Below are 27,471 nucleotides of genomic sequence, written 5' to 3'. Positions count from 1 at the left end.
GTGTACGCTGTGTGTGTATATGCAGTGTGTGTGTACACAGTGTGTGTGTACATTGTGTGTGTGTCCTTACACTGTTGTGTGTGTGTACACAGTTCTGTGCGAGTGTTTACACTGTTGTGTGTGTGTGTACACAATCGTGTGTGTGTGTACACAGTTGTGTGTGTCTGTGTGTACACAGTTTCGTGTATGTGTGTGTACACAGTTGTGTGTGTATGTACACAGTGTGTGTGTGTGTGTGTACAGTTGTGTGTGTGTGTACACAGTTGTGTGTGTGTACACAGTGTGTGTGTATATACAGTGTGTGTGTGTGTTTGTGTGTGTGTACACAGTTGTGTGTGTGTGTGTGTACACTGTGTGTGTGTACACTGTGTGTGTGCGAGTGTATGTGTGTACACACTGTATGTGTGTATACACAGTGTGTGTGTGTACACAGAATGTGTTGTGTGTGTGCGTACACTGTGTGTGTATATATGCAGTGTGTGTGTGTACACAGTGTGTGTGCATTGTGTGTGTGTACACTGTTGTGTGTGTGTGTACACAGTTGTGTGTGTGTGTGTGTGTTTACACAGTTGTGTGTGTGTGTGTACACTGTGTGTGTGTACACTGTGTGTGTGTATACACAGTGTGTGTGTGTGTACTCAGTGTGTGTTATGTGTGTGTACGCTGTGTGTGTATATGCAGTGTGTGTGTACACAGTGTGTGTGTACATTGTGTATGTGTCCTTACACTGTTGTGTGTGTGTACACAGTTCTGTGCGAGTGTTTACACTGTTGTGTGTGTGTGTACACAATCGTGTGTGTGTGTACACAGTTGTGTGTGTCTGTGTGTACACAGTTTCGTGTATGTGTGTGTACACAGTTGTGTGTGTATGTACACAGTGTGTGTGTGTGTGTGTACAGTTGTGTGTGTGTGTACACAGTTGTGTGTGTGTACACAGTGTGTGTGTGTATATACAGTGTGTGTGTGTGTTTGTGTGTGTGTACACAGTTGTGTGTGTGTGTGTGTACACTGTGTGTGTGTACACTGTGTGTGTGCGAGTGTATGTGTGTACACACTGTATGTGTGTATACACAGTGTGTGTGTGTACACAGAATGTGTTGTGTGTGTGCGTACACTGTGTGTGTATATATGCAGTGTGTGTGTGTACACAGTGTGTGTGCATTGTGTGTGTGTACACTGTTGTGTGTGTGTGTACACAGTTGTGTGTGTGTGTGTGTGTTTACACAGTTGTGTGTGTGTGTGTAGACAGCTGTGTGTTTGTGTACACAGTTGTGTGTGTCTGTGTGTACACAGTTGTGTGTGTGTGTGTGTACCCAGTTGTGTGTGTGTGTACACAGTGTGTGTGTGTGTGTACACAGTGTGTTTGAGTGTACACTGTTTTCTGTGTGAAGGTACACAGTTGTGTGTGTGTGTGTGTACACAGTGTGTGTGTGTGCATACACAGTTGTTTGTGTGTGTACACAGTTGTGTGTGTGTGCACACATTGTGTGTGTACACAATTGTGTGTGCGTGTGTGTGTGTACACAGTTGTGTGTGTGTACAGAGATGTGTGTGTGTATGTACACAGTTGTGTGTGTGTGTGTATACACAGTTGTGTGTGTGTGTGTACACAGTTGTTTGTGTAAACTGTGTGTGTGTGTGTACACTGTGTGTGTGTGTGTACACAGTGTGTATGTGTGGGTCTACAGAGTTGTGTGTGTGTGTGTGTACACTGTGTGTGTGTACACTGTTGTGTGTGTGTGTACACTGTATGTGTTTGTACACTGTTGTGTGTGTGTACACTGTTGTGTGTGTTTGTGTCTACACTGTGAGGTTGTGTGTACACTGTTGTGTGTGTGTGTGCACACCTTGTGTGTGTGTGTACACAGTGTGTATGTGTGGGTCTACAGAGTTGTGTGTATGTGTGTACACTGTGTGTGTGTACACTGTTGTGTGTGTGTACACTGTGTGTGTTTGTACACTGTTGTGTGTGTGTACACTGTTGTGTGTGTTTGTGTCTACACTGTGAGGTTGTGTGTACACTGTTGTGTGTGTTTCTGTGTGTGGGTACACTGTGTGTTTTTGTCTGTGTGTACACTGTGTGTGTGTGTACACTGTTTTGCGTGTGTGTACACTGTGTGTGTGTACACTGTTGTGTGTGTGTACACTGTTGTGTGTGCATGTGTGTGTACACTATGAGTGTGTGTCTATAAACAGTGTGTCTGTGTGTCTGTATACAGAGTGTGTTGTGTGTGTACACTGTGTGTGTTTGCGTTTATGCAGTGTGTGTGTACACAGTGTGTGTTTGTGTATACTGTGTGTGTGTATGTACACTGTTGTGAGTGTGTGTGTGTGTACACAGTTGTGTGTGTGTTTACACAGATGTGTGTGTGTGTACACAGTTGTGTGTGTGTACATAGTATGTGTGTGTGTGTGTACACAGTTGTGTGTGTGTACATTTTTGTGTGTTTACACAGTTGTGTGTGTGTGTTTCCGCAGTTGTGTGTGTGTGTGTGTACACAGTTGTGTGTGTGTGTGTACACTGTGTGTGTGTACACTGTGTGTGTGCGAGTGTATGTGTGTACACACTGTATGTGTGTATACACAGTGTGTGTGTGTACACAGAATGTGTTGTGTGTGTGTCTACACTGTGTGTGTATTTATGCAGTGTGTGTGTGTACACAGTGTGTGTGCATTGTGTGTGTGTACACTGTTGTCTGTGTGTGTACACAGTTGTGTGTGTGTGTGTGTTTACACAGTTGTGTGTGTGTGTGTAGACAGCTGTGTGTTTGTGTACACAGTTGTGTGTGTCTGTGTGTACACAGTTGTGTGTGTGTGTGTACCCAGTTGTGTGTGTGTGTACACAGTGTGTGTGTGTGTACACAGTGTGTTTGAGTGTACACTGTTTTCTGTGTGTGTGTACACAGTTGTGTGTGTGTGTGTACACAGTGTGTGTGTGTGTGCATACACAGTTGTGTGTGTGTGTACACAGTTGTGTGTGTGTGTACACATTGTATGTGTACACAATTGTGTGTGTGTGTGTGTGTACACAGTTGTGTGTGTGTGTACAGAGATGTGTGTGTGTATGTACACAGTTGTGTGTGTGTGTATACACAGTTGTGTGTGTGTGTGTGTGTGTACACAGTTGTGTGTGTTTGTGTACAATGTGTGTGTACACTGTGTGTGTGTACACAGTGTGTATGTGTGGGACTACAGAGTTGTGTGTGTGTGTGTACACTGTGTGTGTGTACACTGTTGTGTGTATGTGTACACTGTGTGTGTTTGTACACTGTTGTGTGTGTGTACACTGTTGTGTGTGTTTGTGTCTACACTGTGAGGTTGTGTGTACACTGTTGTGTGTCTGTGTGTGTGTGTGCACACTTTGTGCGTGTGTGTACACAGTGTGTATGTGTGGGTCTATAGAGTTGTGTGTATGTGTGTACACTGTGTGTGTGTACACTGTTGTGTGTGTGTGTACACTGTGTGTGTTTGCACACTGTTGTGTGTGTGTACACTGTTGTGTGTGTTTGTGTGTACACTGTGTGTGTGTGTGTACACTGTTGTGTGTGTGTGTGTTTACACAGTTGTGTGTGTGTGTGTAGACAGCTGTGTGTTTGTGTACACAGTTGTGTGTGTCTGTGTGTACACAGTTGTGTGTGTGTGTGTGTACCCAGTTGTGTGTGTGTGTACACAGTGTGTGTGTGTGTGTACACAGTGTGTTTGAGTGTACACTGTTTTCTGTGTGAAGGTACACAGTTGTGTGTGTGTGTGTGTGTACACAGTGTGTGTGTGTGCATACACAGTTGTGTGTGTGTGTACACAGTTGTGTGTGTGTGCACACATTGTGTGTGTACACAATTGTGTGTGTGTGTGTGTGTACACAGTTGTGTGTGTGTACAGAAATGTGTGTGTGTATGTACACAGTTGTGTGTGTGTGTATACACAGTTGTGTGTGTGTGTGTACACAGTTGTGTGTGTTTGTGTACACTGTGTGTGTGTACACTGTGTGTGTGTGTACACAGTGTGTATGTGTGGGTCTACAGAGTTGTGTGTGTGTGTGTGTACACTGTGTGTGTGTACACTGTTGTGTGTGTGTGTACACTGTGTGTGTTTGTACACTGTTGTGTGTGTGTACACTGTTGTGTGTGTTTGTGTCTACACTGTGAGGTTGTGTGTACACTGTTGTGTATGTGTGTGTGTGCACACTTTGTGTGTGGGTGTACACAGTGTGTATGTGTGGGTCTACAGAGTTGTGTGTATGTGTGTACACTGTGTGTGTGTACACTGTTGTGTGTGTGTACACTGTGTGTGTTTGTACACTGTTGTGTGTGTGTACACTGTTGTGTGTGTTTGTGTCTACACTGTGAGGTTGTGTGTACACTGTTGTGTGTGTTTCTGTGTGTGGGTACACTGTGTGTATTTGTCTGTGTGTACACTGTGTGTGTGTGTACACTGTTTTGCGTGTGTGTGTACACTGTGTGTGTGTACACTGTTGTGTGTGTGTACACTGTTGTGTGTGCGTGTGTGTGTACAGTATGAGTGTGTGTGTATAAACAGTGTGTCTGTGTGTCTGTATACAGAGTGTGTTGTGTGTGTACACTGTGTGTGTTTGCGTTTATGCAGTGTGTGTACACAGTGTGTGTTTGTGTATACTTTGTGTGTGTATGTACACTGTTGTGAGTGTGTGTGTGTGTACACAGTTGTGTGTGTGTTTACACAGATGTGTGTGTGTGTACACAGTTGTGTGTGTGTACATAGTATGTGTGTGCGTGTGTGTGTACACAGTTTTGTGTGTGTACACATTTTTGTGTGTTTACACAGTTGTGCGTGTGTGTTTCCGCAGTTGTGTGTGTGTGTGTACACAGTTGAGTGTGTGTGTGTACACTGTGTGTGTGTACACTGTGTGTGTGCGAGTGTATGTGTGTACACACTGTATGTGTGTATACACAGTGTGTGTGTGTACACAGAATGTGTTGTGTGTGTGCGTACACTGTGTGTGTATATATGCAGTGTGTGTGTGTACACAGTGTGTGTGCATTGTGTGTGTATACACTGTTGTGTGTGTGTGTACACAGTTGTGTGTGTGTGTGTGTTTACACAGTTGTGTATGTGTGTGTGTAGACAGCTGTGTGTTTGTGTACACAGTTGTGTGTGTCTGTGTGTACACAGTTGTGTGTGTGTGTGTACCCAGTTGTGTGTGTGTGTACACAGTGTGTGTGTGTGTGTACACAGTGTGTTTGAGTGTACACTGTTTTCTGTGTGTGTGTACACAGTTGTGTGTGTGTGTACACAGTGTGTGTGTGTGTACACAGTTGTGTGTGTGTGTACACATTGTGTGTGTACACAATTGTGTGTGTGTGTGTACACAGTTGTGTGTGTGTACAGAGATGTGTGTGTGTATGTACACAGTTGTGTGTGTGTGTATACACAGTTGTGTGTGTGTGTACACAGTTGTGTGTGTTTGTGTACACTGTGTGTGTACACTGTGTGTGTGTGTGTGTGTACACAGTGTGTATGTGTGGGTCTACAGAGTTGTGTGTGTGTGTGTATACACTGTGTGTGTGTACACTGTTGTGTGTGTGTGTACACTGTGTGTGTTTGTACACTGTTGTGTGAGTGTACACTGTTGTGTGTGTTTGTGTCTACACTGTGAGGTTGTGTGTACACTGTTGTGTGTGTGTGTGTGTGTGTGTGCACACTTTGTGTGTGTGTGTACACAGTGTGTATGTGTGGGTCTACAGAGTTGTGTGTATGTGTGTACACTGTGTGTGTGTACACTGTTGTGTGTGTGTGTACACTGTGTGTGTTTGTACACTGTTGTGTGTGTGTACACTGTTGTGTGTGTTTGTGTGTACACTGTGTGTGTGTGTACACTGTTGTGTGTGTCTACACTGTTGTGTGTGCGTGTGTGTGGGTACACTGTGTGTTTTTGTCTGTGTGTACACTGTGTGTGTGTGTACACTGTTTTGTGTGTGTGTGTACACTGTGTGTGTGTACACTGTTGTGTGTGTGTACACTGTTGTGTGTGCGTGTGTGTGTACACTATGAGTGTGTGTGTATAAACAGTGTGTCTGTGTGTCTGTATACAGTGTGTTGTGTGTGTACACTGTGTGTGTTTGCGTTTATGCAGTGTGTGTGTACACAGTGTGTGTTTGTGTATACTGTGTGTGTGTATGTACACTGTTGTGAGTGTGTGTGTGTGTACACAGTTGTGTGTGTGTTTACACAGATGTGTGTGTGTGTACACAGTTGTGTGTGTGTGTACATAGTATGTGTGTGTGTACACAGTTGTGTGTGTGTACACATTTTTGTGTGTTTACACAGTTGTGCGTGTGTGCTTCTGCAGTTGTGTGAGTGTGTGTACACAGTTGTGTGTGTGTGTGAAGTGTGTACACAGTTGTCTGTGTTTGTGTACACAGTTTTGTGTGTGTGTACACTGTTGAGTGTGTGTACACAGTTGTATGTGCGTGTACACAGTTGTGTGTGTGTGTTTGTACACAGTTGTGTGTGTGTACACAGTTGTGTTTGTGTGTGTACACAGTTGTGTGTGTGTGTGTGTACACAGCTGTGTGTGTGTGTACACAGTTGTGTGTGTGTGTGTACACAGCTTTATGTGTGTGTACACAGTTGCGTGTGTGTGTGCACACAGTTGTCTGTGTGTGTGTACACAGTTGAGTGTGTGTGTACGCAGTTGTGTGTGTGTACAAAGTTGAGTGTGTGTTTGTTCACCGTTTTGTGTGTGGGCATACACGGTTGTGTGTGTGTGTTTGTGTGTGTGTACACAGTTGTGTGTGTGTGTGTACACAGTTGTGTGTGTGTACACAGTTTTGTGTGTGTGTACAAAGTTTCGTGTTTGTTTGTGTGTACACCGTTGGGTATGAGTGTGTGTAAACAGTTGTGTGTGTGTGTACACTGCGTTGGGTGTTTGTGTGTACACAGTTGTGTGTGTGTCTGTACACAGTTGTGTGTGTGTGTGTACACAGTTGTGTGTGTACACAGTTGTGTGTGTGTACACAGTTGTGTCTGTGTGTGTGCACACATTTGTGAGTGTATGTACACAGTAGTGTGTTTGTGTGTACACAGTTGTGTATGTGTCTGTACGCAGTTGTATGTGTGTGTGAACATAGATTTGTGTGTGTGTACAAAGTTTTGTGTGTGTTTGTGTGAACACAGTTGGGTATGTGTGTGTGTAAACAGTTGTATGTGTGTGTACACTGCTGTGTGTGATTGTGTGTACACTGTTGTGTGTGTGTCTGTACACCGTTGTGTGTGTGTGTAAACAGTTGTGTGTGTACACAGTTGTGTGTGTGTACACAGTTGTATGTGTGTGCACACAGTTGTTTGTTTGTGTGTACACAGTTGTGTGTGTGTACACAGTTCTCTGTGTGTGTACACAGTTGAGTGTGTGTACTCAGTTGTGTGTGTACACAGTTGCGTGTGTGTGTGTGTAAACAGTAGTGTGTTTGTGTACACAGTTGTGTGTGTGTGTACACAGTTGTGTGTGTGTGTGTGTACACAGTTGTGTGTGTACACAGTTGTGTGTGTCTATACACAGTTGTGTCTGGGTGGGTGTATGTGTACATAGTTGTTTGTGTTTGTACACAGTTGTGGGCTTGTGCACACAGTTGTGTGTGTGGGTGTGTACACAGTGTGTGTGTGTATACACAGTGTGTGTGCGTGTATACACAGTTTGTGTGTGTGTGTACGCAGTTTTGTGTGTGTGTGTGTATACACAGTTGTGTGTGTTTGACAACTGTGTGTGTGTGTATACAGTGTGTGTGTGTGTGTACACAGATGTGTGTGTGTGTACTCTGAGTGTGTGTGTACACTGTTGTGTGTGTGTACACTGTGTGTGTGTGTATGTACACTTTTGTGTTGGTGTGTACACTGTTGTGTGTGTGAGCATACTGTGTGCGTGTACACTTGTGTGTGTGTGCACACTGTGTGTTTGTGTGTGTGTACACTGTGTGTGTGTGTAAACTGTTGTGTGTGTGTGTAAACTGTTGTGTGTGTGTTTGTGTGTGTAAACTGTGTGAGTGTACACTGTGTGTGTATGCGTGTACACTGTGTGTGTGTATACACAGTGTGTGTGTGTACACAGTGTGTGTTATGAGTGAGTACGCTGTGTTTGTGTATATGCAGTGTGTGTGTACACAGTGTGTGTGTACTTTGTGTGTGTGTGTTTACACTGTTGTGTGTGTGTACACAGTTCTGTGCGAGTGTTTACACCGTTGTGTGTGTGTGTGTGTACACAATCGTGTGTGTGTGTACAAAGTTGTGTGTGTCTGTGTGTACACAGTTTTGTGTATGTCTGTGTACACAGTTGTGTGTGTGTGTTTACACTGTTGTGTGTGTGTACACAGTTCTGTGCGAGTGTTTACACCGTTGTGTGTGTGTGTGTGTACACAATCGTGTGTGTGTGTACAAAGTTGTGTGTGTCTGTGTGTACACAGTTTTGTGTATGTCTGTGTACACAGTTGTGTGTGTGTGTACACTGTGTGTGTGTGTGTGTGTACACAGTTGTGTGTGTGTACACAGTGTGTGTGTATGTATACAGTGTGTGTGTGTTTGTGTGTGTGTACACAGTTCTGTGTGTGTGTGTAAACTGTGTGTGTGTACACTGTGTGTGTGCGTGTGTATGTGTGTACACATTGTATGTGTGTATACACAGTGTGTGTGTACACAGAATGTGTTGTGTGTGTGTGCGTACAGTGTGTGTGTGTGTATATGCAGTGTGTGTGTGTGTACGCAGTGTGTGTGTGCATTGTGTGTGTGTGTACACTGTCGTGTGTGTGTGTACACAGTTGTGTGTGTGTGTTTACACAGTTGTGTGTGTGTGTGTAGACAGCTGTGTGTTTGTGTACACAGTTGTGTGTGTCTGTGTGTACACAGTTGTGTGTGTGTGTGTACTCAGTTGTGTGTGTGTGTACACAGTGTGTGTGTGTGTACACAGTGTGTGTGAGTGTACACTGTTGTCTGTGTGTGTGTGTACACAGTTGTGTGTGTGTGTACACAGTGTGTGTGTGTGCGTACACAGTTGTGTGTGTGTACACAGTGTGTGTGTACACAATTTTGTGTGTGTGTGTACACAGTTGTGTGTGTGTACAGAGATGTGTGTGTATGTACACAGTTGTGTGTGTGTGTGCGTGTATACACAGTTGTGTGTGTGTGTACACAGTTGTGTGTTTTTGTGTACACTGTGTGTGTGTACACTGTGTGTGTGTGTACACTGTGTGTGTGTATACACAGTGTGTGTGTGTGTTCACAGTGTGTGTTATGTGTGTGTACGCTGTGTGTGTGTATATGCAGTGTGTGTACACAGTGTGTGTGTACATTGTGTGTGTGTCCTTACACTGTTGTGTGTGAGTGTACACAGTTCTGTGCGAGTGTTTACACTGTTGTGTGTGTGTGTACACAATTGTGTGTGTGTGTACACATTTGTGTGTGTCTGTGTGTACACAGTTTTGTGTATGTGTGTGTACACAGTTGTGTGTTTGTGTACACTGTGTGTGTGTATACACTGTGTGTGTGTATACGCAGTGTGTGTGTGTGTACACAGTGTGTGGTATGTGAGTGTACGCTGTATGTGTGTATATGCAGAGTGTGTGTGTACACAGTGTGTGTGTGTACATTGTGTTTGTGTCCTTACACTGTTGTGTGTGTGTACACAGTTCTGTGCGAGTGTTTACACTGTTGTGTGTGTGTGTGTACACAATCGTGTGTGTGTGTAAAAAATTCTGTGTGTCTGTGTGTACACAGTTTTGTATATGTGTGTGTACACAGTTGTGTGTGTGTGTGTACACAGTGTGTGTGTGTGAGTCTGTGTGTGTGTACACAGTTGTGTGTGTGTGTACACAGTTGTGTGTGTGTACGCAGTGTGTGTATATATACAGTGTGTGTGTGTTTGTGTGTGTGTACACAGTACTGTGTGTGTGTGTGTGTGTGTACACTGTGTGTGTGTACACTGTGTGTGCGTGTGTATGTGTGTACACATTGTATGTGTGTATACACAGTGTGTGTGTGTACACAGAATGTGTTGTGTGTGTGTGTACACTGTGTGTGTGTATATATGCAGTGTGTGTGTGTGTACGCAGTGTGTGTGTGCATTGTGTGTGTGTGTACAATGTTGTGTGTGTGTGTACACAGTTGTGTGTGTGTGTTTACACAGTTGTGTGTGTGTGTGTAGACAGCTGTGTGTTTGTCTACACAGTTGTGTGTGTCTGTGCGTACACAGTTGTATGTGAGTGTGTACACAGTTGTGTGTGTGTGTGTACACAGTGTGTGTGTGTGTACACAGTGTGTGTGTGAGTGTACACTGTTGTCTGTGTGTGTGTGTGTACACAGTTGTGTGTGTGTGTGCGTGTGTGTGTGTGTAAACAGTTGTGTGTGTGTGTACACAGTGTGTGTGTGTGCGTACACAGTTGTGTGTGTGTACACAGTTGTGTGTGTGTGTACACAATGTGTGTGTGTGTACACAATTGTGTGTGTGTGTGTGTACACAGTTGAGTGTGTGTACAGAGATGTGTGTGTGTATGTACACAGTTGTGTGTGTGTGTGTATACACAGTTGTGTGTGTGTGTGTACACAGTTGTGTGTGTTTGTGTACACTGTGTGTGTGTGTACACTGTGTGTGTGTGTACACTGTGTGTGTGTATACACAGTGTGTGTGTGTACACAGTGTGTGTTATGTGTGTGTGCGCTGTGTGTGTGTATATGCAGTGTGTGTGTACACAGTGTGTGTGTACATTGTGTGTGTGTCCTTACACTGTTGTGTGTGTGTACACAGTTCTGTGCGAGTGTTTACACTGTTGTGTGTGTGTGTACACAATCGTGTGTGTGTGTACACAGTTGTGTGTGTCTGTGTGTACACAGTTGTGTGTGTGTGTGTGTACACAGTGTGTGTGTGTGTGTGTACACAGTTGTGTGTGTGTACACAGTTGTGTGTGTGTGTACACAGTGTGTGTGTGTATACAGTGTGTGTGTGTTTGTGTGTGTTTACACAGTTCTGTGTGTGTACACTGTGTGTGTGTACGCTGTGTGTGTGCGTGTGTATGTGTGTACACATTGTATGTGTGTATACACAGTGTGTGTGTGTACACAGAATGTGTTGTGTGTGTGTGTACACTGTGTGTGTGTATATATGCAGTGTGTGTGTATACGCAGTGTGTGTGTGCATTGTGTGTGTGTACCATGTTGTGTGTGTGTGTACACAGTTGTGTGTGTGTGTTTACACAGTTGTGTGTGTGTGTGTAGACAGCTGTGTGTTTGTCTACACAGTTGTGTGTGTCTGTGCGTACACAGTTGTATGTGAGTGTGTACACAGTTGTGTGTGTGTGTACACAGTGTGTGTGTGTGTACACAGTGTGTGTGTGAGTGTACACTGTTGTCTGTGTGTGTGTGTACACAGTTGTGTGTGTGTGTGTGCGTGTGTGTGTGTGTAAACAGTTGTGTGTGTGTGTACACAGTGTGTGTGTGCGTACACAGTTGTGTGTGTGTACACAGTTGTGTGTGTGTGTACACAATGTGTGTGTGTGTACACAATTGTGTGTGTGTGTGTACACAGTTGAGTGTGTGTACTGAGATGTGTGTGTATGTACACAGTTGTGTGTGTGTGTGTATACACAGTTGTGTGTGTGTGTGTACACAGTTGTGTGTGTTTGTGTACACTGTGTGTGTGTGTACACTGTGTGTGTGTGTACACTGTGTGTGTATACACAGTGTGTGTGTGTACACAGTGTGTGTTATGTGTGTGTGCGCTGTGTGTGTGTATATGCAGTGTGTGTGTACACAGTGTGTGTGTACATTGTGTGTGTGTCCTTACACTGTTGTGTGTGTGTACACAGTTCTGTGCGAGTGTTTACACTGTTGTGTGTGTGTGTGTACACAATCGTGTGTGTGTGTACACAGTTGTGTGTGTCTGTGTGCACACAGTTTTGTGTGTGTGTGTGTACACAGTGTGTGTGTGTGTGTACACAGTTGTGTGTGTGTACACAGTTGTGTGTGTGTGTACACAGTGTGTGTGTGTATACAGTGTGTGTGTGTTTGTGTGTGTGTACACAGTTCTGTGTGTGTGTGTGTGTGTACACTGTGTGTACGCTGTGTGTGTGCGTGTGTATGTGTGTACGCATTGTATGTGTGTATACACAGTGTGTGTGTGTACACAGAATGTGTTGTGTGTGTGCGTACACTGTGTGTGTGTGTATACACAGTTGTGTGTGTTTGACAACAGTGTGTGTGTGTGTATACAGTGTGTGTGTGTGTACACAGATGTGTGTGTGTGTGTGTGTGTTTGTACTCTGAGTGTGTGTGTACACTGTTGTGTGTGTGTGTACACTGTGTATGTGTATGTACACTTTTGTGTTGGTGTGTACACTGTTGTGTGTGTGAGAATACTGTGTGCGTGTACACTTGTGTGTGTGTGCACACTGTGTGTTTGTGTGTGTACACTGTGTGTGTGTGTGTAAACTGTTGTGTGTGTGTGTAAACTGTTGTGTGTGTGTTTGTGTGTGTAAACTGTGTGTGTACACTGTGTGTGTGTGTGTACACTGTGTGTGTGTATACACAGTGTGTGTGTGTGTACACAGTGTGTGTTATGTGTGTGTACGCTGTGTGTGTGTATATGCAGTGTGTGTGTACACAGTGTGTGTGTACATTGTGTGTGTGTCCTTACACTGTTGTGTGTGTGTACACAGTTCTGTGCGAGTGTTTACACTGTTGTGTGTGTGTGTGTGTACACAATCGTGTGTGTGTGTACGAAGTTGTGTGTGTCTGTGTGTACACAGTTTTGTGTATGTGTGTACACAGTTGTGTGTGTGTGTGTGTGTGTACACAGTTGTGTGTGTGTGTACACAGTTGTGTGTGTGTACACAGTTGTGTGTGTATACAGTGTGTGTGTGTTTGTGTGTGTGTACACAGTTCTGTGTGTGTGTGTACACTGTGTGTGTGTACACTGTGTGTGTGAGTAAACTGTTGTGTGTGTGTTTGTGTGTGTAAACTGTGTGAGTGTACACTGTGTGTGTGTGTGTACACTGTGTGTGTATAAACTGTGTGTGTGTATACACAGTGTGTGTTATGTGTGTGTACGCTGTGTGAGTGTATATGCAGTGTGTGTGTACACAGTGTGTGTGTACATTGTGTGTGTGTGTTTACACTGTTGTGTGTGTGTACACAGTTCTGTGCGAGTGTTTACACTGTTGTGTGTGTGTGTGTACACAATCGTGTGTGTGTGTACAAAGTTGTGTGTGTCTGTGTGTACACAGTTTTGTGTATGTGTGTGTACACAGTTGTGTGTGTGTGTGTACACAGTGTGTGTGTGTATGTGTCTGTATGTGTGTACACAGTTGTGTGTGTGTGTACACAGTTGTGTGTGTGTACACAGTGTCTGTGTATACAGTGTGCGTGTGTTTGTGTGTGTGTACACAGTTCTGTGTGTGTGTGTACACTGTGTGTGTGTACACTGTGTGTGTGCGTGTGTATGTGTGTAAACATGGTATGTGTGTATACTCAGTGTGTGTGTGTACACATAATGTGTTGTGTGTGTGCGTACACTGTGTGTGTGTATATATGCAGTGTGTGTGTGTACGCAGTGTGTGTGTGCATTGTGTGTGTGTGTACACTGTTGTGTGAGTGTGTACACAGTTGTGTGTGTGTGTTTACACAGTTTTGTGTGTGTGTAGACAGCTGTGTGTTTGTGTACACAGTTGTGTGTGTCTGTGTGTACACAGTTGTGTGTGTGTGTGTACCCAGTTGTGTGTGTGTGTACACAGTGTGTGTGTGTGTACACAGTGTGTGTGTGAGTGTACACTGTTGTCTGTGTGTGTGTGTACACAGTTGTGTGTGTGTGTGTGTACACAGTTGTGTGTGTGTGTACACACTGCGTGTGTACACAATTTTGTGTGTGTGTACACAGTTGAATGTGTGTACAGAGATGTGTGTGTGTATGTACACAGTTGTGTGTGTGTGTGTGTACACAGTTGTGTGTGTTTGTGTACACTGTGTGTGTGTATACACTGTGTGTGTGTATACGCAGTGTGTGTGTGTACACAGTGTGTGTTATGTGTGTGTACGCTGTGTGTGTATATTGTGTGTGTGTGTACACAGTGTGTGTGTGTACATTGTGTTTGTGTCCTTACACTGTTGTGTGTGTGTACACAGTTCTGTGCGAGTGTTTACACTGTTGTGTGTGTGTGTGTACACAATCGTGTGTGTGTGTACAAAATTATGTGTGTCTGTGTGTACACAGTTTTGTATATGTGTGTGTACACAGTTGTGTGTGTGTGTATACACAGTGTGTGTGTGTGAGTCTGTGTGTGTGTACACCGTTGTGTGTGTGTTACACAGTTGTGTGTGTGTACACAGTGTGTGTGTATATACAGTGTGTGTGTGTTTGTGTGTGTGTACACAGTTCTGTGTGTGTGTGTGTACACTGTGTGTGTGTACACTGTGTGTGTGCGTGTACACAGTGTGTGTGTGAGTGTACACTGTTGTCTGTGTGTGTGTGTACACAGTTGTGTGTGTGTGTGTGTACACAGTTGTGTGTGTGTGTACACAGTGTGTGTGTGCGTACACAGTTGTGTGTGTCTACACAGTTGTGTGTGTGTGTACACACTGTGTGTGTGTGTGTACAGTGTGTGTGTGTTTGTGTGTGTACACAGTTCTGTGTGTGTACACTGTGTGTGTGTACACTGTGTGTGTGCGAGTGTATGTGTGTACACACTGTATGTGTGTATACACAGTGTGTGTGTGTACACAGAATGTGTTGTGTGTATGCGTACACTGTGTGTGTATATATGCAGTGTGTGTGTGTACACAGTGTGTGTGCATTGTGTGTGTGTACACTGTTGTGTGTGTGTGTACACAGTTGTGTGTGTGTGTGTGTTTACACAGTTGTGTGTGTGTGTGTGTAGTCAGCTGTGTGTTTGTGTACACAGTTGTGTGTGTCTGTGTGTACACAGAAGTGTGTGTTTGTGTACCCAGTTGTGTGTGTGTGTACACAGTGTGTGTGTGTGTGTACACAGTATGTTTGAGTGTACACTGTTTTCTGTGTGTGTGTACACAGTTTTGTGTGTGTGTGTGTGTGTGTGTGTGTGTGTGTACACAGTGTGTGTGTGTGCATACACAGTTGTGTGTGTGTGTACACAGTTGTGTGTGTGTGTACACATTGCGTGTGTACACAATTGTGGGTGTGTGTGTACACAGTTGTGTGTGTGTACAGCGATGTGTGTGTGTATGTACACAGTTGTGTGTGTGTGTATACACAGTTGTGTGTGTGTGTGTACACAGTTGTGTGTGTTTGTGTACACTCTGTGTGTGTACACTGTGTGTGTGTGTACACTGTTATCTGTGTCTGTGTGTATACTGTTGTGTGTGTGTGTGTGTGTTCACAGTGTGCGTGTGTGTACACAGTGTTTGTGTGTGTGTACAATGTTGTGTCTGTACACAGTTGTGTGTGTGTGTGTATACACAGTGTGTGTGTGTGTACACTGTTGTGTTTGTGTGTGTGTACAGTGTGTGTGTGTGCGTGTACACTGTTGTGTGTGTGTGCACACTGTTGTGTGTGTGTACACTGTTGTGTGTGTGTGTGTGTGAACACTGTTGTGTGTGTGTGTACACTGTGTGTGTACACTTTGGTTTTGTGTGTACACTGTGTGTGTGTATACACAGTGAGTGTATGTGTACACAGTGTGTGTTGCGTGTGTGTGTGTACACAGTGTGTACATGTTTGTAGACACACAGTAGTGTGTGTGTGTACAGTTTTGTGTGTGTGTGTACACAGTGTGTGTGTGTACACAGTTGTGTGCTCATGTATAAACAGTATGTGTGTGTGTGTGTGTACACTGGTGTGTGTGTGTGTGTGTACACTGTGTGTGTATGTACACTGTTGTGTGTGTGTGTGCACTGTGTGTTTGTGTATGTGTACACTGTGTGTGTGTTTGTGTGTGTGTATGTACACTGTTGTGTTGGTGTAAACTGCTGTGTGTGTGTGTGTAAACTGTGTGTGTGTGTGTACACTGTTGTGTGCGTGTGTGTACACTGTTGTGTGTGTGTACACTGTTGTGTGTGTGTGTGTGTGTGAGAGAGAACACTGTTGTGTATGTGTGTACACTGATGTGTGTGTGTACACTGTGCGTTTACACTTTGGTTTTGTGTGTACACTGTGTGTGTTTGTATACACAGTGAGTGTGTGTGTACACAGTGTGTGTTGAGTGTGTGTGCACACTGTGTGTACATGTTTGTAGACACACTGTGTGTGTATGTGTGTACACAGTATTGTGTGTGTCTGTGTGTGTGCGTACACAGTAGTGTGTTGCGTGTGTGTGTGCACACTGTGTGTACATGTTTGTAGACACACAGTGTGTGTGAGTGTTTGCACAGTACTGTGTGTGTCTGTGTGTGTGTACACAGTAGTGTGTGTGCGCACAGTGTGTGTGTGTGTGCACTGTTGTGTGTGTGTGTACACAGTTGTGTGTGTGTGTCTGTGTGTACACAGTTGTGTGTGTCTGTGTGTGTACACAGTTGTGTGTGTGCACACAGTGTGTGTGTGTGTGTACACAGTATTGTGTGCGTCTCTGTGTGTGTGTACACAGTAGTGTGTTGCGTGTGTGTGTACACTGTGTGTACATGTTTGTAGACACACAGTGTGTGTGAGTGTTTGCACAGTATTGTGTGTGTCTGTGTGTGTGTACACAGTAGTGTGTGTGCGCACAGTGTGTGTGTGTGTGTGCACTGTTGTGTGTGTGTGTACACAGTTGTGTGTGTGTGTCTGTGTGTACACAGTTGTGTGTGTCTGTGTGTGTACACAGTTGTGTGTGTGCACACAGTGTGTGTGTGTGTGTGTGTACACAGTTGTGTGTGTGTGTGTACACAGATGTGTGTGTGTACACAGTTGTGCTTGTGTACACATTTGTGTGTGTTTACACAGTTGTTTGTGTGTGTTTAAACAGTTGTGTGTGTGTGAGTACACAGTTGTGTGTGCGTACACAGTTGTGTGTGTGTGAAATGTGTACACAGTTGTTTGTGTGTGTACACAGTTCTGTGTGTATGTACACTGTTGAGTGTGTGTACACAGTTTTGTGCGTGTGTACACAGTTGTGTGTGTGTGTGTAAACAGCTGTGTGTGTACACAGTTGTGTGTGTGAGTACACAGTTGCGTGTGTGTGTACATAGTTGTGTGTGTACACAGTTTTGTGTGGTTGCACACGTTTGTGTGTGGGTGGGTGTATGTGTACACAATTGTGTCTGTGTGTACATAGTTGTGGGCGTGTGTACACAGTTGTATGTGTGTGCACACGGTTGTGTGTCTATGTGTTTGTGTACACAGTTGTGTGTGTGTATGTGCACACAGTTGTGTGTGTGTTTACACTGTGTGTTTGTGTGTGTGTGTACACTGTGTGTGTGTGTGTGTAAACTGTTGTGTGTGTGTGTAAACTGTTGTGTGTGTGTTTGTCTGTGTAAACTGTGTGTGTGTACACTGTGTGTGTGTGTGTACACTGTGTGTGTATACACAGTGTGTGTGTACACAGTGTGCGTTGTGTGTGTACGCTGTGTGTGTGTGTATATGCAGTGTGTGTGTGTACACAGTGTGTGTGTGTACATTGTGTGTGTGTGTGTGTGTTTACACTGTTGTGTGTGTGTGTACACAGTACTGTGTGTGTGTTTACACAGTTGTATGTGTGTGTATACACAATTGTGTGTGTGTGTACACAGCTGTGTGTGTCTGTGTGTACACAGTTTAGTGTGTGTGTGTACACAGTTGTGTGTGTGTGTACACAGTTGTGTGTGTGTACACAGTTGTGCGTGTGAACACATTTGTGTGTGTTTACAGAGTTGTGTGAGTGTGTTTACACAGTTGTGTGTGTTTGTGTATACACAGTTGTGTGTGTGCACACAGTTGTGTGTGTGTGTGAAATGTGTACACAGTTGTGTGTGTGTGTATATACACAGTTCTGTGTGTGTGTACACAGTTGATTGTGTGTACTCAGTTGTGTGTGTGTCTGTACACAGTTGTGTGTGTGTGTGAGTACACAGTTGCGTGTGTGTGTACACAGTTGTGTGTGTACACAGTTTTGTGTGGTTGCACACGTTTGTGTGTGGGTGGGTGTATGTGTACACAATTGTGTCTGTGTGTACATAGTTGTGGGCGTGTGTACACAGTTGTATGTGTGTGCACACAGTTGTGTGTCTATGTGTTTGTGTACACAGTTGTGTGTGTGTGTGTGTAAACTGCTGTGTGTGTGTGTGTAAACTGTTGTGTGTGTGTTTGTCTGTGTAAACTGTGTGTGTGTGTACACTGTGTGTGTGTACACTGTGTGTGTATACACAGTGTGTGTGTACACAGTGTGCGTTGTGTGTGTGTACGCTGTGTGTGTGTGTATATGCAGTGTGTGTGTGTACACAGTGTGTGTGTACATTGTGTGTGTGTGTGTGTTTACACTGTTGTGTGTGTGTGTACACAGTACTGTGTGTGTGTTTACACAGTTGTATGTGTGTATACACAATTGTGTGTGTGCACACAGTTTTGTGTGTGTGAAATGTGTACACAGTTGTGTGTGTGTGTATACACAGTTCTGTGTGTGTGTACACAGTTGATTGTGTGTACTCAGTTGTGTGTGTGTCTGTACACAGTTGTGTGTGTGTGTGTACACAGCTGTGTGTGTGTGTGTACACGGTTGTGTATGTATGTGTGTACCCAGCTGTGTGTGTGTTTGTGTTTGTACACCGTTGTGTGCGTTTGTACACAGTTGTGTGTGGGTGCGTGTATGTGTACACAGTTGTGTGTGTGTTGAGTGGACACAGTTGTGTGTGTCTTACACAGTTCTCTCTGTGTGTGTGTACACACTTGTGTGTGTGTGTGTACACAGTTGTGCTTGTGTGTGTGTACACAGTTGTGTGTGTGTATGTATAAACATTATGTGTGTGTGTACACTGTGTGTGTACACTTTGTGTGTGTGTGTGTGTGTGTGTGTGTACACTGTTGTGTGTGTGTACACTGTTGTGTGTGTGTGTACACTGTGTGTGTGTACACTGTGTGTGTGTGTACACTGTTGTGTTTGTGTGTGTGTACAGTGTGTGTGTGCGTGTACACTGTTGTGTGCGTGTGTGTACACTGTTGTGTGTGTACACTGTTGTGTGTGTGTGTGAACACAGTTGTGTGTGTATGTATAAACAGTATGTGTGTGTGTACACTGTGTGTGTACACTTTGTTTGTGTGTTTGTACACTGTTGTGTGTGTGTGTACACAGTTGTGTGTGTGTGGACACTGTGCGTGTATGTACACTGTTGTGTGTGTGTGTACACTGTGTGTTTGTGTATGTGTACACTGTGGGTGTGTTTGTGTGTGTGTATGTACACTGTTGTGTTGGTGTAAACTGCTGTGTGTGTGTGTGTACACTGTGTGTGTGTACACTGTTGTGTTTGTGTGTACAGTGTGTGTGTGTGTACACTGTTGTGTGCGTGTGTGTACACGGTTGTGTGTGTGTACACTGTTGTGTGTGAGTGTGTGTGTGTGAGAACACTGTTGTCTGTGTGTGTACACTGAGTGTGTACACTTTGGTTTTGTGTGTACACTGTGTGTGTTTGTATACACAGTGAGTGTGTGTGTACACAGTGTGTGTCTGCGTGTGTGTGTACACTGTGTGTACATGTTTGTAGACACACAGTGTGTGTGTGTGTGTAAAAAGTATTGTGTGTGTCTGTGTCTGTGTGTACACAGTAGTGTGTGTGTGCACACAGTGTGTGTGTGTGTGCACACTGTTGTGTGTGTGTGTACACAGTTGTGTGTGTGTGTCTGTGTGTACACAGTTGTGTGTGTCTGTGTGTGTACACAGTTGTGTGCGTGCACACAGTGTGTGTGTGTGTACACAGTTGTGTGTGTGTACACAGATGTGTGTGTGTGTACACAGTTGTGCTTGTGTACACATTTGTGTGTGTTTACACAGTTGTTTGTGTGTGTTTACACAGTTGCGTGTGTGTGAGTACACAGTTGTGTGTGTGTACACAGTTGTGTGTGTGTGAAATGTGTACACAGTTGTTTGTGTGTGTACACAGTTCTCTGTGTGTGTACACTGTTGAGTGTGTGTACACAGTTTTGTGTGTGTGTACACAGTTGTGTGTGTGTGTGTAAACAGCTGTGTGTGTACACAGTTGTGTGTGTGTACACAGTTGTGTGTGTGTGTGTACACAGTTGTGTGTGTTTGCACACGTTTGTGTGTGTTTGCACACGTTTGTGTGTGGGTGGGTGTATGTGTACACAATTGTGTCTGTGTGTACACAGTTGAGGGCGTGTGTACACAGTTGTATGTGTGTGCACACAGTTGTGTGTCTGTGTGTTTGTGTACACAGTTGTGTGTGTGTATGTGTACACAGTTGTGTGTGTGTTTACACAGTTGTGTGTTTGTTTGTGCACAGTTGTGTGTCTGTGTGTTTGTGTACACAGTTGTGTGTGTGTATGTGTACACAGTTGTATGTGTGTTTACACAGTTGTGTGTGGGTGCACACAGTTGTGTACACAGTGTGTGTGTACACAATTGTGTGTGTGTGGGTGTTTGTACACAGTTGTGTGTGTGTGTACACAGTTCTGTAGGTGTGTGTACAGAGTTGTGTTTGTGAGTACACAGTTGTGTGTGTGTGTACACTGTGTGTGTGTATACTGTTGTGTGTGTGTTTACACTGTGTGTGTACACTGTGTGTGTATATACACAGTGTGTGTGTGTACACAGTGTGTGTGTGTGTACACAGTTTGTGTGAGTATACACAGTGTGGGTGTGTGTGTGTATACACAGTGAGTATGTGTGTGTACACAGTGTGTGTTGTGTGCGTGTGTACACTGTGTGTGTGTGTATACACTGTTGTGTGTGTGTGTGTTCACAGTGTGCGTGTGTGTACACTGTGTTTTTGGTTGTACACAGTTGTGTGTGTGTTTGTACACAGTTGTTTGTGTGTGTGTGTACCGAGTTATGTGTGTGTGTGTACACAGTTGTTTGTGTGTGTACACATTTGTACGTGTACACTGTTGTGTGTGTGTGTACACAGTTTTGTGTGTGTACACAGTTTTGTGTGTGTGTGTATGCGTGTGTACACAGTTGTGTGTGTGTACCCAGTTTTGTGTGTGTGTGTGTACACAGTTGTATGTGTGTGTACACAGTTGTGTGTGTGTGTGTGTACACAGTTGTGTGTGTTTGTGTGTACACAGTTGTGCGTGTGTGTCTGTACATAGTTCTGTGTGTGTGTGTACACAGTTGTGTGTGTGTGTGGGTACACAGTTTTGTGTGTGTGTGAGTGTACACAGTGTGTGTGTGTGTGTGTACACAGTTGTGTGTGTGTACACAGTTGTGTGTGTGTGTACACAGTTGTTTGTGTGTATGTATAAACAGTATGTATGTGTGTACACTGTGTGTGTACACTTTGTGTGTGTGTGTGTACACTGTTGTGTGTGTGTGTACACTTTGTGTGTATGTACACTGTTGTGTGTGGGTGTAAACTGTGTGTGTGTTTGTGTGTGTGTATGTACACTGTTGTGTGTGTGTAAACTGTTGTGTGTGTGTGTGTACACTGTGTATGTGTGTGTACACTGTTGTGTTTGTGTGTGTGTGTGTGTGTACACTGTGTGTGTGTGCATGTACACTGTTGTGTGTGTGTGCGTACACTGTTGTGTGTGTGTACACTGATGTATGTGTGTGTGTGTGTGAGAACACTGTTGTGTATGTGTGTACACTGATGTGTGTGTGTGTACACTGTGTGTGTGTACACTTTGTGTGTGTGTACACTGTGTGTGTGCATATACACAGAGAGTGTGTGTGTGTACACAGTGTGCGTTGCGTGTGTGTGTACACTGTGTTTACGTGTTTGTACACACACTGTGTGTGTGTGTGTGTACACAGTACTGTGTGTGTGTACACAGTAGTGTGTGTGTGTAAACAGATTTGTGTGTCTGTGAGTGTACACAGTGTGTGTGTGTACACAGTTGTGTGTGTGTACACAGTTGTGTGTGTGTATGTATAAACAGTATGTATGTGTGTACACTGTGTATGTACACTTTGTGTGAGTGTGTGTACACTGTTGTGTGTGTGTGTACACTTTGTGTGTATGTACACTGTTGTGTGTGTATGTGTGTGAACACTGTGTGTTTGTGTGTGTGTACACTGTATGTGTGTTTGTGTGTGTATGTACACTGTTGTGTGTGTGTAAACTGTTGTGTGTGTGTGTGTACACTGTGTATGTGTGTGTACACTGTTGTGTTTGTGTGTGTGTGTACACTGTGTGTGTGCGCATGTACACTGTTGTGTGCCTCTGTGTACACTGTTGTGTGTGTGTACACAATTGTGTGTGTGTGGGTGTTTGTACACAGTTGTGTGTGTGTGTACACAGTTCTGTAGGTGTGTGTACAGAGTTGTGTTTGTGAGTACACAGTTGTGTGTGTGTGTACACTGTGTGTGTGTATACTGTTGTGTGTGTGTTTACACTGTGTGTGTACACTGTGTGTGTATATACACAGTGTGTGTGTGTACACAGTGTGTGTGTGTGTACACAGTTTGTGTGAGTATACACAGTGTGGGTGTGTGTGTGTATACACAGTGAGTATGTGTGTGTACACAGTGTGTGTTGTGTGCGTGTGTACACTGTGTGTGTGTGTATACACTGTTGTGTGTGTGTGTGTTCACAGTGTGCGTGTGTGTACACTGTGTTTTTGGTTGTACACAGTTGTGTGTGTGTTTGTACACAGTTGTTTGTGTGTGTGTGTACCGAGTTATGTGTGTGTGTGTACACAGTTGTTTGTGTGTGTACACATTTGTACGTGTACACTGTTGTGTGTGTGTGTACACAGTTTTGTGTGTGTACACAGTTTTGTGTGTGTGTGTATGCGTGTGTACACAGTTGTGTGTGTGTACCCAGTTTTGTGTGTGTGTGTGTACACAGTTGTATGTGTGTGTACACAGTTGTGTGTGTGTGTGTGTACACAGTTGTGTGTGTTTGTGTGTACACAGTTGTGCGTGTGTGTCTGTACATAGTTCTGTGTGTGTGTGTACACAGTTGTGTGTGTGTGTGGGTACACAGTTTTGTGTGTGTGTGAGTGTACACAGTGTGTGTGTGTGTGTGTACACAGTTGTGTGTGTGTACACAGTTGTGTGTGTGTGTACACAGTTGTTTGTGTGTATGTATAAACAGTATGTATGTGTGTACACTGTGTGTGTACACTTTGTGTGTGTGTGTGTACACTGTTGTGTGTGTGTGTACACTTTGTGTGTATGTACACTGTTGTGTGTGGGTGTAAACTGTGTGTGTGTTTGTGTGTGTGTATGTACACTGTTGTGTGTGTGTAAACTGTTGTGTGTGTGTGTGTACACTGTGTATGTGTGTGTACACTGTTGTGTTTGTGTGTGTGTGTGTGTGTACACTGTGTGTGTGTGCATGTACACTGTTGTGTGTGTGTGCGTACACTGTTGTGTGTGTGTACACTGATGTATGTGTGTGTGTGTGTGAGAACACTGTTGTGTATGTGTGTACACTGATGTGTGTGTGTGTACACTGTGTGTGTGTACACTTTGTGTGTGTGTACACTGTGTGTGTGCATATACACAGAGAGTGTGTGTGTGTACACAGTGTGCGTTGCGTGTGTGTGTACACTGTGTTTACGTGTTTGTACACACACTGTGTGTGTGTGTGTGTACACAGTACTGTGTGTGTGTACACAGTAGTGTGTGTGTGTAAACAGATTTGTGTGTCTGTGAGTGTACACAGTGTGTGTGTGTACACAGTTGTGTGTGTGTACACAGTTGTGTGTGTGTATGTATAAACAGTATGTATGTGTGTACACTGTGTATGTACACTTTGTGTGAGTGTGTGTACACTGTTGTGTGTGTGTGTACACTTTGTGTGTATGTACACTGTTGTGTGTGTATGTGTGTGAACACTGTGTGTTTGTGTGTGTGTACACTGTATGTGTGTTTGTGTGTGTATGTACACTGTTGTGTGTGTGTAAACTGTTGTGTGTGTGTGTGTACACTGTGTATGTGTGTGTACACTGTTGTGTTTGTGTGTGTGTGTACACTGTGTGTGTGCGCATGTACACTGTTGTGTGCCTCTGTGTACACTGTTGTGTGTGTGTGTGAGAGAGAACACTGTTGTGTATGTGTGTACACTGATGTGTGTGTGTGTACACTGTGTGTGTACACTTTGTGTGTGTGTACACTGTGTGTGTGCGTATACACAGTGAGTGTGTGTGTGTACACAGTGTGTGTTGCGTGTGTGTGTACACTGTGTGTACATGTTTGTACACACACAGTGTGTGTGTGTGTGTACACAGTACTGTGTGTGTCTGTGTGTGTGTGTGTGTACACAGTAGTGTGTGTGTGCACACAGTGTGTGTGTGTGTACACTGTTGTGTGTGTGTGTGTACACAGTTGTGTGTGAGTGTCTGTGTGTACAAAGTTGTGTGTGTCTCTGTGTGTGCACAATTTTGTGTGTGTGCACAAAGTGTGTGTGTGTGTACACAGTTGTGTGTGTGTGTGTGTGTACACAGATGTGTGTGTGTGTACACATTTGTGCTTGTGTACACATTTGTATGTGTTTACACAGTTGTTTGTGTGTGTTTACACAGTTGTGTGTGTGTGAGTACACAGTTGTTTGTGTGTACACAGTTGTGTGCGTGTGTGAAATGTGTACACAGGTGTTTGTGTGTGTACACAGTTCTGTGTGTGTGTATACTGTTGAGTGTGTGTACACAGTTTTGTGTGTGTGTGTGTACACAGTTGTGTGTGTGTGTGTGTGTAAACAGCTGTGTGTGTACAGAGTTGTGTGTGTGTGTGTGTACACAGTTGTATGTGTGTGTACACAGTTGTATGTGTGTGCACACAGCTGTGTGTGGGTGGGTGTATGTGTACACCGCTGTGTCTGTGTGTACACAGTTGTGGGCGTGTGTACACAGTTGTATGTGTGTGCACACAGTTGTGTGCCTGTGTGTTTGTGTACACAGTTGTGTGTGTGTATGTGTACACAGTTGTGTGTGTGTGTTTACACAGTTGTCTGTGTGTGTACACAGTTGTGTGTGTGTGTGTACACAGTTGTGTGTGTATGTGTGTGTGTGTACACAGTTATGTGTGGGTGTACACAGTTGTGTGTGTGTGTACACAGTGTGTGTGTGTGTGTACACAATTGTGTGTGTGTGTGTGTGTACACAGTTGTGTGTGTGTGTACACGGTTCTGTGGGTGTGTGTACAGAGTTGTGTGTGGGTGGGTGTATGTGTACACATTTGTGTGTGTTTGTACACAGTTGTGGGCGTGTGTACACATTTGTGTGCATGTGTACACAGTGTGTGTTGTGTGTGTGTGTACACTGTGTGTGTGTGTACACTGTTTTGTGTGTGTGTGTACACAGTTGTGTGTGTGTTTGTGTGATTGTACACAGTTGTTTGTGTGTGTGTGTGTGTGTACCGAGTTATGTGTATGTGTGTACACAGTTGTGTGTGTGTGTGTACACAGTTGTGTGTGTACACAGTTTTGTGTGTTTGTAAGCGTGTGTACACAGTTGTGTGTGTGTGTACACAGATTTGTGTGTGTGTGTGTACACAGTTGTGTGTGTGTACACAGTTGTGTGTTTGTGTGTGTAAACAGTTGTGTGTGTGTGTGTGTGTAAACAGCTGTGTGTGTACAGAGTTGTGTGTGTGTGTGTGTACACAGTTGTGTGTGTGTGTACACAGTTGTATGTGTGTGCACACAGCTGTGTGTGGGTGGGTGTATGTGTACACCGCTGTGTCTGTGTGTACACCGTTGTGGGCGTGTGTACACAGTTGTATGTGTGTGCACACAGTTGTGTGCCTGTGTGCTTGTGTACACAGTTGTGTGTGTGTATGTGTACACAGTTGTGTGTGTGTGTTTACACAGTTGTGTGTGTGTACACAGTTGTGTGTGTGTGTGTACACAGTTGTGTGTGTGTGTGTGTGTGTACACAGTTATGTGTGGGTGTACACAGTTGTGTGTGTGTGTACACAGTGTGTGTGTGTGTGTACACAATTGTGTGTGTGTGTGTGTACACAGTTGTGTGTGTGTGTACACGGTTCTGTGGGTGTGTGTACAGAGTTGTGTGTGGGTGGGTGTATGTGTACACATTTGTGTATGTTTGTACACAGTTGTGGGCGTGTGTACACATTTGTGTGCATGTGTACACAGTGTGTGTTGTGTGTGTGTGTACACTGTGTGTGTGTGTGTACACTGTTTTGTGTGTGTGTGTACACAGTTGTGTGTGTGTTTGTGTGATTGTACACAGTTGTTTGTGTGTGTGTGTGTGTGTACCGAGTTATGTGTATGTGTGTACACAGTTGTGTGTGTGTGTGTACACAGTTGTGTGTGTACACAGTTTTGTGTGTTTGTAAGCGTGTGTACACAGTTGTGTGTGTGTGTACACAGATTTGTGTGTGTGTGTGTACACAGTTGTGTGTGTGTGTACACAGTTGTGTGTTTGTGTGTGTAAACAGTTGTGTGTGTGTTTGTGTGTACACAGTTGTCCGTCTGTGTACACTGTTGTGTGTGCGTGTACACTGTGTGTGTATGTACACTGTTGTGTTTGTGTGTGTGTGTATACACTGTGTGTTTGTGTATGTGTACACTGTGTGTGTGTTTGTGTGTGTGTATGCACACTGTTGTGTGTGTAAACTGTTGTGTGTATGTGTGTACACTGTGTGTGTGTGTGTACACAGTTGTGTTTGTGTGTGTGTGTGTGTACAGTGTGTGTGTGTGTGCGTGTACACAGTTGTGTGTGTGTGTATACACTGTTGAGTGTGTGTGTACACAGTTTCTGTGTGTGTGTACACAGTTGTGTGTGTACACAGCTGTGTGTGTGTGTACACTGTTGTGTGTGTGTGTTTACAATGTTGTGTGTGTGCGTACACTCTGTGTGTATGTACACTGTGGTGTGTGTGTCTGTGTGTACACTGTGTTTGTGTGTGTGCACAGTGTGTGTGTTTGTGTGTGTATGTACACTGTTGTGTGTGAGTAAACTGTTGTGTGTGTGTGTGTGTGTGTACACTGTGTGTGTGGGTACACTGTGGTGTTTGTGTGTGTACACTGTGTGCGTGTGCATGTACACTGTTGTGTGCGTTTGTGTACACTGTTGTGTGTTTGTACACTGTTGTGTGTGTGTGTGTACACTGTGTGTGTACACTTTGTGTGTGTGTGCACACTGTGTATGTATACACAATGAGTGTGTGTGTGTACACAGTGTGTGTTGTGTGTGTGTGTACACTGTGTGTACGTGTTTGTACACACACAGTGTGTGTGTGTACACAGTATTGTGTGTGTGTGCGTGTGTGTGTGTACACAGTAGTGTGTGTATGCACACAGTGTGTGTGTGTACACAGTTGTGTGTGTGTCTGTGTGTGTACACAGTTGTGTGTGTGCACACAGTGTGTGTGTGTGTGTGTACACAGTTGTGTGTGTGTACACATGTGTGTGTGTTTACACAGTTGTTTGTGTGTGTGCACACAGTTGTGTGTGTGTGAG

The sequence above is a fragment of the Carcharodon carcharias genome, chromosome 17, assembly GCF_017639515.1.
Source record: "Carcharodon carcharias isolate sCarCar2 chromosome 17, sCarCar2.pri, whole genome shotgun sequence".
Taxonomy (NCBI): Eukaryota; Metazoa; Chordata; class Chondrichthyes; order Lamniformes; family Lamnidae; genus Carcharodon; species Carcharodon carcharias.
The sequence above is the reverse complement of the archived record's forward strand: the minus strand, read 5'-3'. Positions refer to the sequence as shown.